This window comes from Aplidium turbinatum, chromosome 5, assembly GCF_918807975.1.
Source record: "Aplidium turbinatum chromosome 5, kaAplTurb1.1, whole genome shotgun sequence".
NCBI classification, from domain to species: Eukaryota; Metazoa; Chordata; class Ascidiacea; order Aplousobranchia; family Polyclinidae; genus Aplidium; species Aplidium turbinatum.
Window position 1 is genome coordinate 10,767,982 of NC_137476.1, and position 9,891 is coordinate 10,777,872.

Consider the following 9,891-nt stretch of genomic DNA (forward strand, 5'->3'; position numbering starts at 1 on the left):
CAAGACAATGGTTCACTGTTGCATATTTTGTAGAGGTTTTTGTTCGAGATAAGACTGTTTAGCCAAGTATGACCAGTTATGGCACGTAAATGTCTTCGATGACAGGCATCCAATCTTTCAAGACTTGCTTTGGTAACAGACCAGCTATTACAGTTGTAGATCATAATTGGGATGCAGTACGCGTTGTACAATCTTAGTCGCTGGTCACAGCGGTAAACCATAATCTCTTCGTGGGAAAATTGTAACGTAAGATTCCCAAATCCGTTCGTCTGCATGCAATGACCCAAAAATAAACACACTTTCGAAACGTCTATTCAAACAGTGTATTCCAGTAAAATTAGCCCGAGGCTATCGAAAATAGGTGCAACGCCTACACCTCTAAAAAACTGTCACTACAATACAGATTAATTGGATAAAAGACGGAACCTTTGTCCAGCTAGCAAGCACTAAGCCAACAGTTAAATGTGCGGCCAACTTTCAAACAATCATTTTACGAATGACCAGAATAGATATCAATATCTCAAATTCACGTAGAAAGTAACTGTGACGCAATAAATGAAAGACAATTATGAAGTCATTCCAACAGGTGTTTAAGCTGATGTAATATTTCCTGTTTAAACAGGCCCAAACAGGTCTTATGAACGATGGTGCAATTTTGGCACATGCTTTAGGAATTTCCATGACGTAATATTCAGTAGACTTGAACGGTTTTTATATGACGTTTGATTTGGTGAAAATTGTCGGGAACATAGCGGCCCCTAGTTATGACAGTCTGACATGGCATAACTAAAAAGAAATGACGACAATTGTGAGCCAATGAATAAAAACACATGATACACAAATTGTTTGAATCACTCACGTTTAAGTTAATACGCAAATACAAAGGGCATGCAAAGAATGAACAACAATAAGAATACGCGACGATACATGAAATTAGTACCATACGTACACGCTAAAATGACGCTATATACAATGGTTGCGATAATAACCGACTGTTCCGGGCTCAGACAAAGGTCGACCACCGCAGACAAAACCAGGCTCAAACCCTAACACTTAGGTGTTCTTTACGGGGGCGAGGCACGAAATATCCCTCAACACGTAGTCTACTTTCACTTTCCCCGTACTCTCATCATAGTTGCAGACGGCAACTTTGGCTCTACGAACCACAGGCTTCTCTTTCCTAATTTGTGGAACTACCTCATGCACCCTCCCAAGTTGATACTTCCCACGTTTACCAATGTCTTGGAGAGAACCTACCACTACAAGTTGACCAGGCTCCAAATTCTCGGCCATTTTTAGCCATTTTTTCCGGCCCTGAAGACCTGGCAAGTAAAAATCGATCCATTTATTCCAAAACTGCTGAGAAAGTGACAAATTGAACCGATAATCCCTTCTTAATTGGTCACGATCATGTGGTTGCCCAACAGCACAGTATGGGTCTAAGTATGGGGTCAAAAGTGAGGCAGGGGTGATGACAGTAAAATCCCTAGGGTCGTCACTCAAAGGTACCAAAGGGCGTTCATTCACGATCCGAACGGCACTGCCTGTGTACGTAAGCAGTTCAATAAAATTGGGCTTGCATATTGAAGAGTCCAAAATGTGAAAAAAGTACTTGGTCATATCGGCCACGAAACCAAATCTACTCAGCCGAAATCTAGCCAAGAGATCTGCCAGAGGGTTTAACAAGGCAGACAAGTCAGGACAAGAAGACATTACATCATTTACACAAGTTCCTCGGAATTCAGATTGTTTTAAAGCCTTCTTCTTTAAATCAGCAGCTCTATCTGACGCAAACACAAAATTGTTAGGTAAATCAATATCTTCCTTCAACGGTACAGGTATCTCAAATCGACCATCTTTCAACTCAATATTCGGTTCGACAAGTTCTCTAGCCAAAATATCATTGCGAGACAATTCACAGGTTTCATTTTGCAAAGTCAAATCCTGAATGACTTTATTCAGGTCTGCTATTTCCATATCACGAGACTCAATTTTACGCTGAAAGCCAGAGATGACATCCGACTCTGAAGACGTCTGCACTCTGCACACTTTAGCAACGCTTTCAACTAAGGGTGACTTACCACCACAAGCCAACCAACCGAGAGGAGTGAGTAAAGCATGCGGTTCACTGCGATTTTCACCAACACGTTCTTCTTTTGCCCACATCAAATAAGCGTTGTCATTGCCAATCAGTACATCTACAGTACTACAATCATTCAAATGAAACATATTCACGTCATGAAAATGACGGAAACCACTTAAATCTTGTTTATGAGGTAAAGTTTTAACATCGTCAGCCCAAGCTGGGTTAACCACCGAGGTTATATCACAAAACAGTTCATCAGTCTCTAACGACTGGATGTTGAGTTTAACAAGGTCAGCACAAGTAGGTTTCTGACCAGCCAGAGTATCTATTTTAAACGACGCTTTATCATACGGTTTAAGACCAAGTTCGCACACCAAGTCACTCGAAACAAAGGTCAACTGCGAACCAGGATCATGCTGACAATACACCAACTTCGATTTGCCAGTCATTGGATTCAAAACACGAGCAGCAGTAACGCGGTTAAAGGCTGCTTTAACATTTCCAATCTTAACATTACGCACAGGAACTCTGGCACCAGCATCATCTTTACCGACCGAATCCAGAGAATCACGTGACGTCACATAAAAATCATGCAGAAGAAAATAGTGTTTCCTATCGTTGGTAGGTCCACACTTACGACAGTTATTTGCATGATTACAGTCTCTAACCATATGCTGGCGCAAACAATTCAAGCATTTGCCAGCTTTCACAATGACATCTCTCCGATCTTTAGGTGTCAAGCGCAAAAATTCTTTACAATTAGACAAAAAATGATATTCAACTTGACCACGTGACGAACAACAAAAACACGCCGGTATGTCACTATGTCTGGCCACACCGCCGCGCGGTGCGCCAACAGCAGTCGAGTACTGCGAACTCCCTGAAATCACATTATCATGGGGTTTTACCGACGTCTGCCTAACCGGACATGAAGGCAATTTTCCTTTGCCAAACTTTTTAAAATGCTGCGACTCACCAGAATCGCCCATTAGCATAATGCTAAAATCAGTCGACTTGCGCGTTTCCTCCCGTACTACAAAATCAAACAAACTCTGAAAGGTAGGTTCCTCAGTGCTACCATACTGATCACCCAAAAAGTCAAGATAACGCTGCTTAGCGTCAAACGGGAGTCGCTTAGCCAAATCCAAAACAAAACGTCCTTCTAATTTATCACGCTGACCATAAGCTTTCGCGTAAAGCAAACACTGCGACAATTCATCTTTAAACTCTTTCAAATCACTGGAAGAGATAGAAGTCAATTTGCTACCATAGCGATACTTTCTAATTTCTGGTTCTGCGAAAAGACCTCCACGAACCCCAAAACGTTGGGACAAGCGAGCTAACGACATTTCTATCCTGTCTTCCTCTGACAAGCCAGGAGTGTCAGAAACCAAATTAGCAATCGTTTGTGCAGCTGTTCTAACACAAGCTGCTTGCAACAAAGTCAAACGAGTTCCCTTAAAGGGCGAAGCTGCCATCAAGGCCATAACACGATTTTTAAAGAAGACAAATGGCATATTATTACCATCGTAACCAATCAAGGCCGCCTTATCGAAGAACGTCCTACTATTTTGGTATTCAAAAAAGCAATCCTGCTGTTGAGAACTCGATTTAGCGGGAGAAGACAAGCTATATCCCTTAATGGGCTGAGTGGGCTCAGTCACATGCACAGCCCGATCACGATCCTCACATACGTTAAAATCAGTAGACGCGATACGCCTCTCACAACCACCCAAATTACGTGTAGCTGGGCGATCAAAAACTAGCGGCGCTGAAAACTGTGAAGGGGGCAAAGCATTACTGCTAATGGCGGCCCCGTGACCTGTACGCTCTGGGGGAGGAGTTCGGTTGTAATTTGCAGGCCTTGGCTCTACAGCCTTCGGAAGACCCTTAGCCGCGGCCCCGAGACCTCCTGAAACAGCTGGAAAACATGTGGATTGTACAGGTCCACTTACGGATTGAACAGGCGTCTGGAAAAGGTTAGGTAAATTAAACTGTGATTGATGTTCACTTCTGGAATGCCTAGAAGAGCCCTTCCTAGAACTACGCCGGGAGCCCAACTCAGAACGATATTCAGCTAAAACTACCTCTTTACGTTGTTCGGCCCTCAACTGAGCGTCTTTGAGTGCGAACTCAGCAGCTCTAGCTTCGGCTCTCGCGGCGGCCTCAGCAGCTCTCGCTTCGGCCTCAGCTCTCGCGGCAGCCTCTGCTCGTGCGGCCTCAGCAGCTCTCGCGTCGGCCTCAGCTCTCGCGGCAGCCTCAGCTCGTATGGCTTCAGCAGCTCTCGCGTCGGCCTCAGCTCTCGCGGCAGCCTCAGCTCGTATGGCTTCAGCTCTTGCGATGGCCTCAGCAGCTCTTGCTTCGGCCTCAGCTTGGATCTGGAGCTCCTCTCGTCTTAACTGTAGGTTAATTTGTGCAACTATCCGTGACGAGCTCTCAGACATCCTAGTGCTTACATTTGAGGCGCTATCCTCAGGATGTATGTCAGCATCCAACCTATCTGAGAACTCACTTTCTTTTTGTTCGAAGTTATTTTTTAACGAGTTAAATTCGGGATCTACCCTATCACGAAGTTCTGCCAAGATTGCAGAGTTAACAATTTTACTCAAAAAAGCATGGAAATGCCGTAATTCCTCTTCTAAAGTAGATAACTTAGATCTAAAAATTAACAGTTCCTGCTTATCACTCAAAGAACCTAGGGCTACAGAAAGTTTCCCAATTTGAGTCAAAATATCCCGTCTAAGATGCCGGGCTTCTCGAACTGATTTAGCCTCATCGTTAATGGGCCCCTCCCCAGAATGGCCTGCCCGACCGCAAAGAACATCATCAGGCTTAAACTCAGTCGAGTCTACGGCGGTCGAGTCCCTGTCACCACGGAGTGTAGACATATTAAATGTTAGGGCTAAATTTAACAATTAAAAAATTAAGTTACACAAACACACAAAATTACAGTAGTTATAAAAAACTTAACTGCAAAGACCGTAAAAATACAAAAAAGAATTTAAATGCACGATACCGTAGCTGTACGAGTATGTGAAGTCCAAACGTCCACAAAACTTGCTTGGATTCTTCCACTTGAATCTTCAAGCACAGATGGACTGCCTTTAATCTTCTTTCTTGCCAATGAATGTCAAAGTTATTTTTTTTCTGTACCAAACTGAGAAGAAATGTCTTTAATTTTCTTTGCTTCTTTAGACTACCAACCAACAAGATCTTCTTTTATTATTTCTTTGCTTCTAAGTGCTTCTTGGCCTACCAACTAACTAACTTCGTCTTTTATTTTTTTGCTTCTAAGTGCTTCTGTGCCAAACACTAGACAGAGAATCGTCTTTTATTTTTTTGCTTCTAAGTGCTTCTGTGCCAAACACTAGACAGAGAATCGTCTTTTATTTTTTATGGTCACAGCGGTAAACCATAATCTCTTCGTGGGAAAATTGTAACGTAAGATTCCCAAATCCGTTCGTCTGCATGCAATGACCCAAAAATAAACACACTTTCGAAACGTCTATTCAAACAGTGTATTCCAGTAAAATTAGCCCGAGGCTATCGAAAATAGGTGCAACGCCTACACCTCTAAAAAACTGTCACTACAATACAGATTAATTGGATAAAAGACGGAACCTTTGTCCAGCTAGCAAGCACTAAGCCAACAGTTAAATGTGCGGCCAACTTTCAAACAATCATTTTACGAATGACCAGAATAGATATCAATATCTCAAATTCACGTAGAAAGTAACTGTGACGCAATAAATGAAAGACAATTATGAAGTCATTCCAACAGGTGTTTAAGCTGATGTAATATTTCCTGTTTAAACAGGCCCAAACAGGTCTTATGAACGATGGTGCAATTTTGGCACATGCTTTAGGAATTTCCATGACGTAATATTCAGTAGACTTGAACGGTTTTTATATGACGTTTGATTTGGTGAAAATTGTCGGGAACAGTCGCAACTGCAATGGGATTCTCGATCTCTTGCTCCATAGTTTCCAGTGTGATCTGAAAGCGACATTGCCTAAATTGCAGCGAGATTTGACATCGGCAGTGCTGCACAATGATGATCCCCAAAGTTTGTGTGAACGCCATTTTTCGTTTCCTCGAATCGGTAGGCTATCAGCATCAGTTTCATTTGTGTCTGCAAGAAATGTGTGGGTGAATTCAGTTTTAGTCTCATTCATGAAAAGATTGTAGTTTTTCAGGTTCTTTGTAGCAATAGATTGTAGCATATCAAGTGACTGTCTTTCCTCATCCAGAAACTCAACATCGTCTGCATACTCCATTTCCAAAGACATGCATGTGTCAGATATAGGGGGGTTTGGTCTGGAGGACTGCTCTCGCACTGAGCTCAATGCTGCAGATAGGTAGCAGGTGAAGAGTGTTGGGGAGAGGCTGTCTCCTTGAGGGGAACCGATGGATGTCTCAAAGTTTTCGGACGTTTCGTTGTTAATGCGCACATACAGTATCGTGCCAGCTAGCAGGGTGCGGGTTAATCGCAGTTCATCTTCATCACAGCCAGCTTGGTCTAAAATTTGAAGGATTTTTTTTTGCGTTTGATGGTGTCAAAGGCTTTGGACATATCTATTCTCATTTTGTGGAAGTCCCATTTTCTAGCCATTACCACTAAAACAATGTCAGCACAGCTTCTGCTACGTTTGAAACCGCTTTGGAAGGGTCCAGTGAAGCTATCAATTTTGTCTCTAATCCGATGCAAAATGATGATGGAGAGGATTTTTCTGATGCTATTGAGGAGCACAATGGGTCGAAGATTAGCTGGTGGTCCTTTTGATTTCTTTGAAAACTTCTTGCATAAACTAATTCAGAGTTTGTTGGTATCTTATTTGTCATATAATATTAAGGATTTATAAAAGCAAATGCAGCGTTTTTTTTTCAAAGAACGACAGTTTGTTTTAGCTTTGGTGCGTGCCTGACTTCACGAACGAAGAAACCTCAAGATCAAGTTGGTTTAACTGTCGGGGTGTGCGACTGTGCGCTTGAGCAACGCACACCAAGGCCAGCTCTCCAATTAGCGGCACCTAGTGATGGAATAATTTATAGACAACAACACTACAACAATCGGAAACTTCACTTTGTCAATCTCGATGACCAAGCCTGTGTTAGTGGGTAGGCACTTTAACATTACCCACTGGTCGAAGAGGTACGCAATCATGCGTGACATGTTCATTCGCGATTCAGCTGATTTCAGTCATGTGACTCGTGACGTAATATTCTGATGGAAAAATTTTGATACAAAGAAATTTAACTGAATGCTTCACCACAACCACCGTTGCCTAATGGTTAGGGCAGAGGAGTATAGTAATTTCGATTTCGTGGGTTCGATTTCCACCCTCTGCTAATACTATTTTTTCTTCTGCAACTGAACTGAGTGCAAGAAGGATCTTAATGGTAGCCACTTTAACAAGTCGAAATTGTGACTAAAACACAAATATTGATTGAACATCTCACGCATGATTGCGTACCTCTTCGACCAGTGGGTAATGTTAAAGTGCCTACCGTGTTAGTGGTTCAAAATCTCTAAAAGTAGAATAGATCTCAAAGAAGCTTTCTCAGTCATACGATAAAGATTTAATCAATTGAACCTAACCAACAATGCACTATTTTGAAAATTTTATTCATTCTGTTTGCTACATAGCGCTGTCGAAACAAATAAATTGACTTCAAAAGTTCTCTGTCAAAATAAAATTGAATAAGGATTTAATTCATAACCTTCTAATAATCGTATGAAAGGTGAAACGGGCTCTCGAGTTTTTATGGAGAATAGAAATTGCTTGAGCCCTCTTTTTGTAAGTAGGCTACTGCTGCAGCAGCAGGAAGAATATAGGGAAAAGATTTATTTGCGTGACGTAACAGAATTTTGTGATTGCACAAATTACATCCATTAATCGTTTGTTTGTTTTTTCATATCTTTATCCTGCATTGCGGGAAAGCGGACTTGAGCGCTTTGCATCGGTGTACGCCTTCCGACGTACACCTGACCCACGCTGCAGCTGACGGCAATGTTTGTTTCCGGTTGTCTGCTCTACTTATGACTTAAATTTGGTACCATCCATTACTCGAAATCGATCACTGGGTAGAGGCAATTATCGTAAAGTTTCTTGCCCAGAGAAACAACAGCAAATGCGGGTGGCTGGAATCGAAATGCAGGCTCTCGACTGCGAGCCCAACGCGCTAACCACTCGGCCAATGCTTCTGATGTCTAATTGATAAGACCAAGCGGGTAGTATTTAGTCAATCAATAGCAGATAAAAAAAAAAGTTGGTTAGGCCTATGTGCCTTTCAAAAACTAAGAAATTTGATGCAATCAAACCTGCGGCGGTATCCTTTCATTTAGACTAAATCTGAGTTGAAAGTCATCGGTCTACGCACAAACAACATAGCCGAGTAGCCTACCTCTTTCTGCTCAAAGATTCCAACACTGGTCAGATCACTTAGCCTACATACGAAACCTTCATTATTGTAATCCATATGCAATGAAACAATATCTCACATTGCCTTGTTAGCCTAATCCTTTAGGGGCAGTTGAGACGTTTGACTTACGCAAACACCTCGGCAGCAAATCTTGGCGGGATCAACATCACCAGCGAGCAGGCCACCACAAAGTTGATGTGGTGCCGCACTTTCAATCTACACTGATTAATTGACCGGCCAAACGAGGTACCGTAGTGCGTAAGATGATTGGATGTAGGCGTAGGCTACAAACCCAATGGCTTCCCTTTCTATCTTTCCAGTTATCTAACATGCTGAGCTTTGCCGAAAAAGGAGCTACTGTGCAATACATTTGATTAGACAGGCAGAACCCAGGCGTCTGGTCCATACAAGACTTCCTCCGACTTCAAAACACGCCCGCTGATTGGTCAAGACATCCTTTCTGACTGATAGACAATAATAAATAACGCAAAGATAGATTTTAGCGTGGCACACTACAGCCAAATAACCAACTGGTTCGTAACTTAATTCAACGATTGCAGACGATGAATCAGTTGTGTTGGTCTCGAATGAATCACAAAAACCTCAGTAACCACTCACGAAGCGATCCTTGTGTCGCCCAACAGCAAGTACGCGCACACTACGTAATTACCATTAGGCGGCGTCTTGTGACATGACAGTGCATTGCCTTCACACTGCAGAATCAATGTAAAAAGGAATAATTTATTAGCTGGGCAGATGTGCAGTTTCTCTGGTAAGTTTTCTAAATCTCACATTCGATTCTATTATCTTGGAGAAGTCAGTGTGTCTTTCTGATTAATTAGTAAAACACAGTTTATGATAAAACCAAGATTTTTATAACGCAGATCGACATTTATTAAAAAGAATTAAGAGCATCACAACCGACCACCGCATTTATATCAGTAACAAAAAGCACCAACAACGTTTCGCAAAAACAAAATATCCAACGTCGTTCTGCTAAAAGCCGAAGCAAATCAGGAGAAACTTTTCTACAATTTTACCACACACGGTACAAACTTGGTTGGCTTAGTATCGAAATATGGCTTAGCACGGCAGGCAAGACCAAGTAAAAAGATGTTAAAATTCCCGATGCGTTTAATGATTGTTTTTGTCAGGTTGACCCCAACCAAAGCTTTTCTAGTCTTGGGGGCACAACAATTGTTGCTTCGTGTTGCTGTGCGGCTACATACGTGTCAGGAAAGCACGAAGCACAAGCCATAGCAAAATCGGTTAATATTACATAGATTTTAACCTCTAAAGACGTTGGAAGCAAGAAATAAATAGATTTGTTGCATGCAACTACATTTTCTACATGTGTATGTGCGCAATAACGTTTAAAGAA